This window comes from Ursus americanus, chromosome 1, assembly GCF_024610735.1.
Source record: "Ursus americanus isolate L20-20 chromosome 1, mUrsAme1.1.p, whole genome shotgun sequence".
Classification (NCBI taxonomy): domain Eukaryota; kingdom Metazoa; phylum Chordata; class Mammalia; order Carnivora; family Ursidae; genus Ursus; species Ursus americanus.
The window spans coordinates 61024598-61033535 of NC_142127.1; the positions used below are offsets into that span (position 1 = coordinate 61024598).

The 8938-nt window shown below is 34.4% G+C and overlaps 1 non-coding gene across 1 annotated transcript; it reads left to right on the forward strand.

Moving 5' to 3' along the window:
• Positions 1-384: 384 nt before the first annotated feature.
• LOC123798336 (U6 spliceosomal RNA) lies at positions 385-491 on the forward strand. The gene has a single exon (XR_006781258.1). It is a non-coding gene; the product is annotated as a U6 spliceosomal RNA (small nuclear RNA).
• Positions 492-8938: the final 8447 nt, after the last annotated feature.

The window sequence follows — 8938 nt, forward strand, 5'->3', positions numbered from 1 at the left end:
GAGCAATGACTGACTAGGTCTATAACTTGAGGTGCTCAAAATAATGAGAAGGTCCCTCAAGAACTAGTTAAAGTCCTTTAAAGTTATTATGAAGAGTAAGCAGGGGCTAGGTGTAATAAAGTATGAAAGAGGCCACTACACAGTTTCTTACAAATTTATTTTAAGCCTTACATGATATATCCAGTGACAGTGGATGTATTGGTGGAACTCAGAAGAAAGACCCGCGGTGAAGCTACAGATTCTTCAATCACTGACAGACAGATGCCAATTCAAGTCTTAAGTCTTTCTGTTCTATTTCTATAATGTTTTCAGTGAATTTTACATTAATTTATTTTTCCAACTTATATTTAAGTATCCTTCATAATTTAAAAATTAATTTGAATAGTACTTACTTTGGCAGCATATATATTAAAGTTGAAACAGTACAGAGAAGATTCGCATGGCCCCTGTGCAAGGATGACACATAAAAATTAATTTGAATAGCCATTTATCAATACACTATAAACTCATATATATGTGCATACACACACACACACACACACACACACACACACACACACACATACACCATGTTTGCCTTGATGGAAGCATTTAAATTTTCCCTTTTTAAAAATTTTCACCACATTGTATTTCTTCAAGTATCGGGCCATCTCTTCACAACGAAACAGCGGAATCGGTTATCATCATGTATAACCAGAGATGTGAAGACAAAATGAAATAATTCCAAGCAATCACGTTTAAACTAGATGTATCTGGATCTTTGCTCAAATGCTCTTTTAAGCTATTGTGAAGAGAAAACTCAAGAACAACCACCTACTTATTATGGAATTGAGAGATTTGGGATACATTTAAAAAAAAAATTTTTTTTAAACTGATGTTTTACACCCAAACAATTTGACCAGTATTTTTACTATAAGTCTGGTACAGTAAATGTTTTCTTTTGAACCTAAATGGAAGGAGTTCCTTGTTATAAGCATATGCTGGGTTAAAGGAAAGTGATGTAGTCTTAGGACATTCAAACACAATTAGAATTAGGACAAACTAAGTTTATTAAACCAAGTTGACGAAGGGCAAATAGAAAGAATAGGATAGTGTAAATGTACTAAACAAAATAAGTATTCTAGGAAAGACACTTTTTAAAAGACAAAATATAGCACCTGTCAGGTTAGCAATTATTCTAAACAATCTGGATTAACTTTAATGAAAAATTCATTTTCCAAGTACCCTGTGAAAAATAGGAGTATAAATATTAATTCAAAGTTGATACAAGAATTTTTTTTTTCCAAAAGTCCTTTCAACATGAAACTTCCCATGCAATTTAGCAAAGCATAAATGCTAATGCTGTGGCTTCTCTACAGGCGATAATGTCCCCTTTATCCCTGGACTTCTCTAACTCCTTAATCCACTTATATATATAGGTTTTTTTACATCTGTATTTTTATTTTGGTTTATATTTGTTTTTAGTTGTTGCCCTTGACCATTCTGTATATGACCATCACTTTCAAACAACTAAAAAGAGAGAAATGATAAAAACATCAACATGAACAACCATATTCTTTTATATTAAGGTACATGACTGTTATTTGTAGACTCTTGGGTAACAAGTACCATAAGCATTTACAAAACCAATGATTTTTACAGAGTAGAATTTTTATTACTATTTTTCCCTGAGAGTTTGTGTGAATTACACTATTCTAACTGAATTTTTTCTTTGTTGTTGCATTTGCCATTTTTGTTTTTGTTGCTATTAAAGATTCAAGGGGAAGACCGAAGAAAACAATTGAATTGGCTACAATAATTCACTAGTGAAAAAAACTTCAAATAAACTTCAGTTAAAAAAACAAAACGCTTTGTAATATGGTATCCCATTGTGGAGAAAAATAGGCAGCTTAGAATGGTTTCTTTCCATACTGAGATGTAAGCAAACTAACAAATGTTAAATGTGGAAAATAAATATTGAAATGTCATTATTCAAACTAATGTATTTCATATACACCATCCAGCAATTATTACAATTTATGTTTAAGGAACTTGAAGTATTTTTCTTTACCTTCTGAATCTTCTTTATTATTTTCTGATGAATTATATGCTGCGATATTTCTATCAGAATTACTATAACTGAGACAACAGCAAAATCTCCTTTTCTGTGAATATCACTAACATTACTTTTTAATAGTTATAATTCAAATTCAAACAGAATATTATTGTTGAGGTGATAATAAAAATGTTAAAACAAATTTGATGCTGATTATATTATGAAACAGTGATGTTTTATTATGCCACCAAGAAAAGCTGCAATAAATAACACAAGCATTGAAAACCGCCTAGGAATAATAATGACCAGTTTGGTGCACTACAACTTATTGATAAAGAAATATATCTATGCATAGGCTCTACTTGACATCGATATACTCTGATATTTTCCCCTTCAAAAATATATGTAGATAGAGATTAAAAATTGACTCAGTTATGTCCACTTGTGTAGGCTTGATTGTCAAACTGATATATCAGTCCAAGAAAGTTGTTGTGACTACTAATGTGATATCTATCTCCCAGGAGAGGACCCATGCCAGGAAATAAGGACATAGACCCTATGAGTAAATCAGTAATTTAGCAACAAAGACTGTGGAAAGGGGTATGTAAACAAAACTTTAAAATATTTTTTAAAAACCCCAAATCCTAAACCCTTAACCACAAAGAACATCATACTGAAACTGCCAAAAAAAAAAAAAAAGAACAAAAAGGAAAAAGAAAGATGTACTCTCGTTTCTCTCATATGCTATACTGACAGTATGCAAGTTGGATGCCATGATGTCACTGTTGTCAACAGGCAGTGGTAGAGCTGTAGAGACCAACGGGAGACCTAACTATTTATCAAGAGATAACCCTGGAATTTCTATTCCTGATGGAAGAGGCAAAAGAGAGAGAAAAGAGGAAGAGGAATGAGGGAAGGGAGGAGAAGGAGAGAAAGGGGAGGAAGAATAAGCATAATCTTCTAGAAAAGAAGAGCAGTGATATTTGGAAAGAGACTGTTGCACCTGTCAGGAGGAACTGTACCTATGGCGAGAGCCACATCCTCAGTGGGAGATAAGAGAAGAGCAGGAGCCTTCGACAGTGCATTGGAGTTACACAGCAGAGCAGCAGAAATGCTCACCAGAAAATGCATTTTTGTGTGGGGAGGCCTAAGTTCACCTGAGCATCCCTAGATTTTATTTTATTTTCCTTTTGGCTGTGGTCGGTTGTGGCGGACGTTGTAGAGGTTGTGTATTTTACATCTACATGTTTGGGCTAAAGACAGAGAACTTCATGTTAATAGAATACTTAAATTGTACACATACTCAAATTGTATGCAGAGGAAATAAAGTTCTGAGAAGCATGCATCTTATTAAATTCCTAAAGATAAAAAATACTGATTCTCTCTCATTGATATAGAATTGGGGGCCAATAGAGTAGGAGAATCCCTAGATAGTAAATTGGCATAACCTAAGAATATTTGTAAAAGCTCCAAAATGATTGTCTTAAAAAGCAGTTATGATTAATGTTTTGGCTTAACTGATTGCACTAACGGTTTGCCTACAGGCAGTTGTCAGCAAAGACTCAAAATAGCATTTTTTTCTAACAGTGCAATGAACAAAGTACATCTATTAAGTTATGGTCACAATAATTTCTTGAACTATTCTGTTTCCATATTTATCTATATGACCCAGAAGGCCTCACTTACAAAGATTGTCATATTTTCAGCATAGAAAGTATGCATAAGATTTTCACAAGATATCTTGAAATGCCTCCAAGTTGTCTCTGGCAAAAAAATGTGTCCCAAATTATAAATTCTTCTCTCATGTATTTCAAGTTAAAATTACACAAATATATGTAAAAATAACATATGGTGGGTAAAATGACTTGCTCTCACACTAAGAGAAACTGCTTTGCTTCATTCTTAAGGCATCAGTAAGACTCTAAGATACATACCAGCAATATGAATGTCTTTTCTCCACCTCTGTGATCCTCATAGTGCCAAGTGCAGTAACTTACGTGAATCAAAGGCTACCTAAATGTGAGCTGAGTTATTGCTGTGGTTGATTTTTATAGCTATAGATATGATATAGATAGATATCAATAGATACCTCTTAAAAACTTTCGTACTCTTCTTGAAACTATAATAATTTCACAAATTTGAGATTTCCTGGGGAATTTGGGTGTGAATTTGGCTGAGTGCATTTCCAAGCTTTCTATAAAGAACTTATGCTGTAAGTAAAAATCAGGGAATATTATCAAATATAATTCAGGAATGATATTGAAAGAAGGAAAAGAAAAGAGAAAAAAAAGCAGATATAAGACAAAGGCCAGAAAGTTGTGGCTTATGAATTATATATAACCAGACTGATTTTTTTAAAAAAGGCCAAATGAAATAGAATATTTTGCAATGCTAAAGACTATAATGCCACAGGTCTTTGTTATACGTTTTAAATTCTCTTCACAAGCCATTCATCTATGATATTCAAGTATGATAAAGCAAATGCTACATTGTTAGAGAAAGAAATGATTAAAAATAACTCTCTGATGGTGGTTTATGTTGCAATCAATAATTCCCAAGGAGCTCCCCATTGAATACTAAAGAATCTAGATCTAACCCAAGAGAATAAGGATGGCTTATTTCCAGTGCCATAGTAAATCAAACTATGTGGGCCGGTCTTTTAATTGGAATTATGCCTTTTAATTGAAATCATGTTAAAAAGTATACTTTGTGGATATTTGACATCTTAAAGATATGTAGTCTTCGTATTCACAAACAAAATGTTCTGGTTTTAGTGAATATCGTTTATCTCAGCTCAGATATTTTTATATACTTTTAATATATATTCTTGGACTTAATTAGTATATTTAATGTAATTTAAACACGCTATATGCTTCAGTAGCATACCTAGCATATTTGAAACTTACATTAAATCATCTTTTAGCACTCCCTTTCATGTTAGAGAAATAAGAAATAGATTTAGGAGTTTGCTATCTTACAATAATTACATAAGTTTTTCACATTTAAAGAAAAATATTTCAAATAAGGATAGCATTTATCATGTTAAATCTATATTCTAGGACAGTTTTACAATATGGGAAAGACAAAGCTGAGAAATCAATTAAGAGTGCTTTTCTAAAAACATAGTGAAGACACTATGAGTACTTGAGTTACCTGTTTAATTGAAAATATACATCTGTTTTCATAGGCATTTCTTGCCTTAATCCTCTTTAGACAACAATAAATTGAATTTTTATATAAACTTTGCTTCTATGTGATGTGATGAGCACTGGTGTTATACACAGTTAAGGAATCATTGAACACTGCATCAAAAACTACTGATGTACTATGTGGTGGCTAATTGAATTTAAATAAAATTAAAAATTAAAAAATTAAAAAAAAAAATAAACTTTGCTTTTGATAGTTACTTTGCCATATAATAGTTACAGAACTGATACTTAACTTGAGGAACTGGAGCTGTCATTGATTTCTTTACCTGAGGAATATTTGAGTTGACAGTCAGTCACATGTTGAAACCAGACAAGGTTTTTCTAAGTAGAGTCATTTTGAAAAATCCTAAGGAAGGAAATATGTCAGGCCAAATTTTGTGAAAAAGATATACATAGTTCCCAGTGTAACTCACAGGTTTATCACTGGATGAGGCAACTAGTTCAGGGGAATGGAATAGTGTGATTGTACCCCAACCAGAGAGGACACAAGGTTGGAATGTCATCTGAGAAGATGACTAAAATGACAGATAGAAGTGAAGTGGGAGAGCTAGTTTCTTGTCTCACAGAGTTGAAGAATTAATCTCCCAGACAAAGGAGAGTAAAGGGACAGAAGTTTATTAAGCAAGGGTACAGAAAAAGCTCTCAGGAGTGAGAGGGGTCCTGACAGGGTTGCCAAAGAGAGCCTCCTCCACTGACAGTCTTTTATTTAGAACTGACCAGGGAGCTTGTGGCCTTATCATTCTTGTGATGGCTTAGCTTGAGTAAGGACTGGTGATAACATCTTTAATGGCTTACTTCTTTTTAGGGTCTGCTTATTCTTTGTCGGTCACAGGTGACTATCATAAAAAAAGACACCCCTCCCCCCCAACACACACACATGCCTATCCCTGGTTTCCCTTATCCCTGGTTTCCTCACACTTTAGCATTTTGGGGATTTCTGTGAGGCTGATCACATAGTCCCCTACCTATTTCTCCCTACCTACCTGCTCCTTACTCAGAGGCTGAGAAGCCTATTTATACCTAACAAAATTAAGTCTCTGGTAAGATACAAATCACATCTACGAATCCTCAAGGCACCAGCATTTTTTCAAAGGAATGCTTCTGGGAAAATCTGTAGTCATTTCCTTAAAGGCTATCTTTCAAAATTCTTCAGTCATTTAAAAATAGTTTTAAAAATTCTCATTTCCCAAAGAATATATTCATATGACTTGGGATGATGGTAAAGCCAAAGGAGAAAGACCACTCATTTTCCTGTAATGCCAATTACACTCGAAGATTATTATGTAAGCATGATTTAAAACAACTTAACTAGTAAATTATTTAAAATATTTTATAAACTTTTAATTGCTTTATAACATAAACATGAAACAGATGAAAAGTCTTCAGTATAAATTTTATTTATGACCACAAAGTAAACACAACAGTATAACACCAAGAAGGCTTCATAAACAGAATAATATCAGAAAACCACTTTCCTCCTCTATCCCAATCACTAGCCCAACCTTCCTCCCCAAAGATAACTGATATTCCTACTTCTAAAACCATTGTTTAATTTGCTTGCTTTAAAGCTTTCAATATAGATTGAAGTACTATGTATTATTTTGTGCCTATCATTTCACAATCAACATTTTTGAGTTTTTATCCATTAGGTAGTAATCTTTTTTAATTATAGTATAGCATTCCATCGTGTGACTAATCCACATATCATTCTACTGTTGATGGACATCTAGTTTCCTTGAAAGTCTTGGTTGCAAAAATATGTTGCCTTAAAAGTTTTCATATCTTTTGTTGTAGGTAGGTAGAGAGATAAAAAGATAGATGATAGCTAGAGGTACAAATTTATGAATATTTTGGATACACACCTAAGAGTAAAATTTCTGAGTTAAGTTATATGTATCTCCCATTTACAGATGACACCAAAATGTTTTGCAAAATGGATATACTAATTTATATTTCACTAGCAGTGACTGAGAATTTAACCTACTTCGAATCTCTGTTAATACTTTGTATTATTGATTTTTAAGAATTTACCCACTTATATGGACATAAAAAGATCATATTGTAGTTTTAATTTGCATCTCCATGGTGAATAATAAGTTTGAATGGTTTTCCTTATTTTTAGACATTATGATGTACTCTTATGTGATGTGCCTATTAAAGTCTGTTTACACATTCTTCTTTCATATGCTGTTTTTATTATTAATGTTCAGAAGTTCTTAATAAATTCTAGATGTAAGTTCTTTATCAGTACTTTGTTAAAAATCTTCCCCCAATATGACTTTATTTTTCACTCTCTAAATAGTATGCAATATTTCCTAATCCTGGTGTAGTCTAATTCAACAATCTTTTCCTTTCCTGTTTGTGAATTCTGTGTCTTTCTTTTTTTTTTTTTTTAAAGATTTTATTTATTTATTCGACAGAGATAGAGACAGCCAGCGAGAGAGGGAACACAAGCAGGGGAGAGGAAGAAGCAGGCTCACAGTGGAGGAGCCTGACGTGGGGCTCAATCCCAGATCGCCGGGATCACGCCCTGAGCCGAAGGCAGACGCTTAACCGCTGTGCCACCCAGGCGCCCCTAATTCTGTGTCTTTCTTGCAAAAAGAAAAATATGTTCCTACCTTAAGGTTATTATGTTTTATGTATCTCCTCGTCTATCCTTGCATAATCTACACAGGTTTACACCAAATCACTTCGGTTCATCCTAACATCTGGTAGCCTAAGTCCTCCAAGTTTATTTTAAAATGTCCCACTGGATATTTCCTCTTTTGCTCTTCTGCATTTTGTACTGACTCTTTGAGGGAGCTCCTGATAGGCTGAGCCTCTTGGCTTCTAGAGAGGCTTCTAGATCTGTAGAGAAGGTAGTGGCAGTTGCAACAACCCAGCTGTGGAACCACTAGGATGGTGTGGACTCTCACTGAAGCTACACAGACCAGGACGCAGGTCAAGTCATCGCAGACACGGCTGCGAAATGTGGAGTGATAACTAAACAGATCTAGTAGAGCCTCAGAGATGCTGTACCTGGTAATGATATCCACATGTCATGTAAGAACAAGGTATGACAAGGTCATCTTCTTCCCCAAGAAAAGAGATGCAAGTCTAATTACACGTTAAAGATCGGAGCTAGTGTGGAGAATCCGGGGTAGTCCTCTGCCGCAGTTCCCTTGTGAGATGACACAGTGGAATACATGGGTTCAAATCAAATCGAGTCTCTGTGAGAAGAACTGTGGGGGACATTGGGCGAATTTTAGCACGGACTGTGTCTACATGACAGAAACATTTCGTGGATGGTGTAAGGTATGATAATGATATGATGATTATTTTTTTATTTTTATTTTTATTTTTTAAAGATTTTATTTATTTATTCTACAGAGATAGAGACAGCCAGCGAGAGAGGGAACACAAGTAGGGGGAGTGGGAGAGGAAGAAGCAGGCTCATAGCGGAGGAGCCTGATGTGGGGCTCGATCCCGGATCGCGGGGATCACGCCCTGAGCCGAAGGCAGACGCTCAACTGCTGTGCCACCCAGGCGCCCCGATGATTATTTTTTTTAAATAAATCCTTCTGTGTTAGAGATAGATTCTGAAGTATTTATCATCAAAGGATATGATTTTGGGGTGTTGCTTTGTAATACTCCAATAAATGATAAACACACAAACAAATATATGGGGAAGAGATACATGAAACAATATTGACAA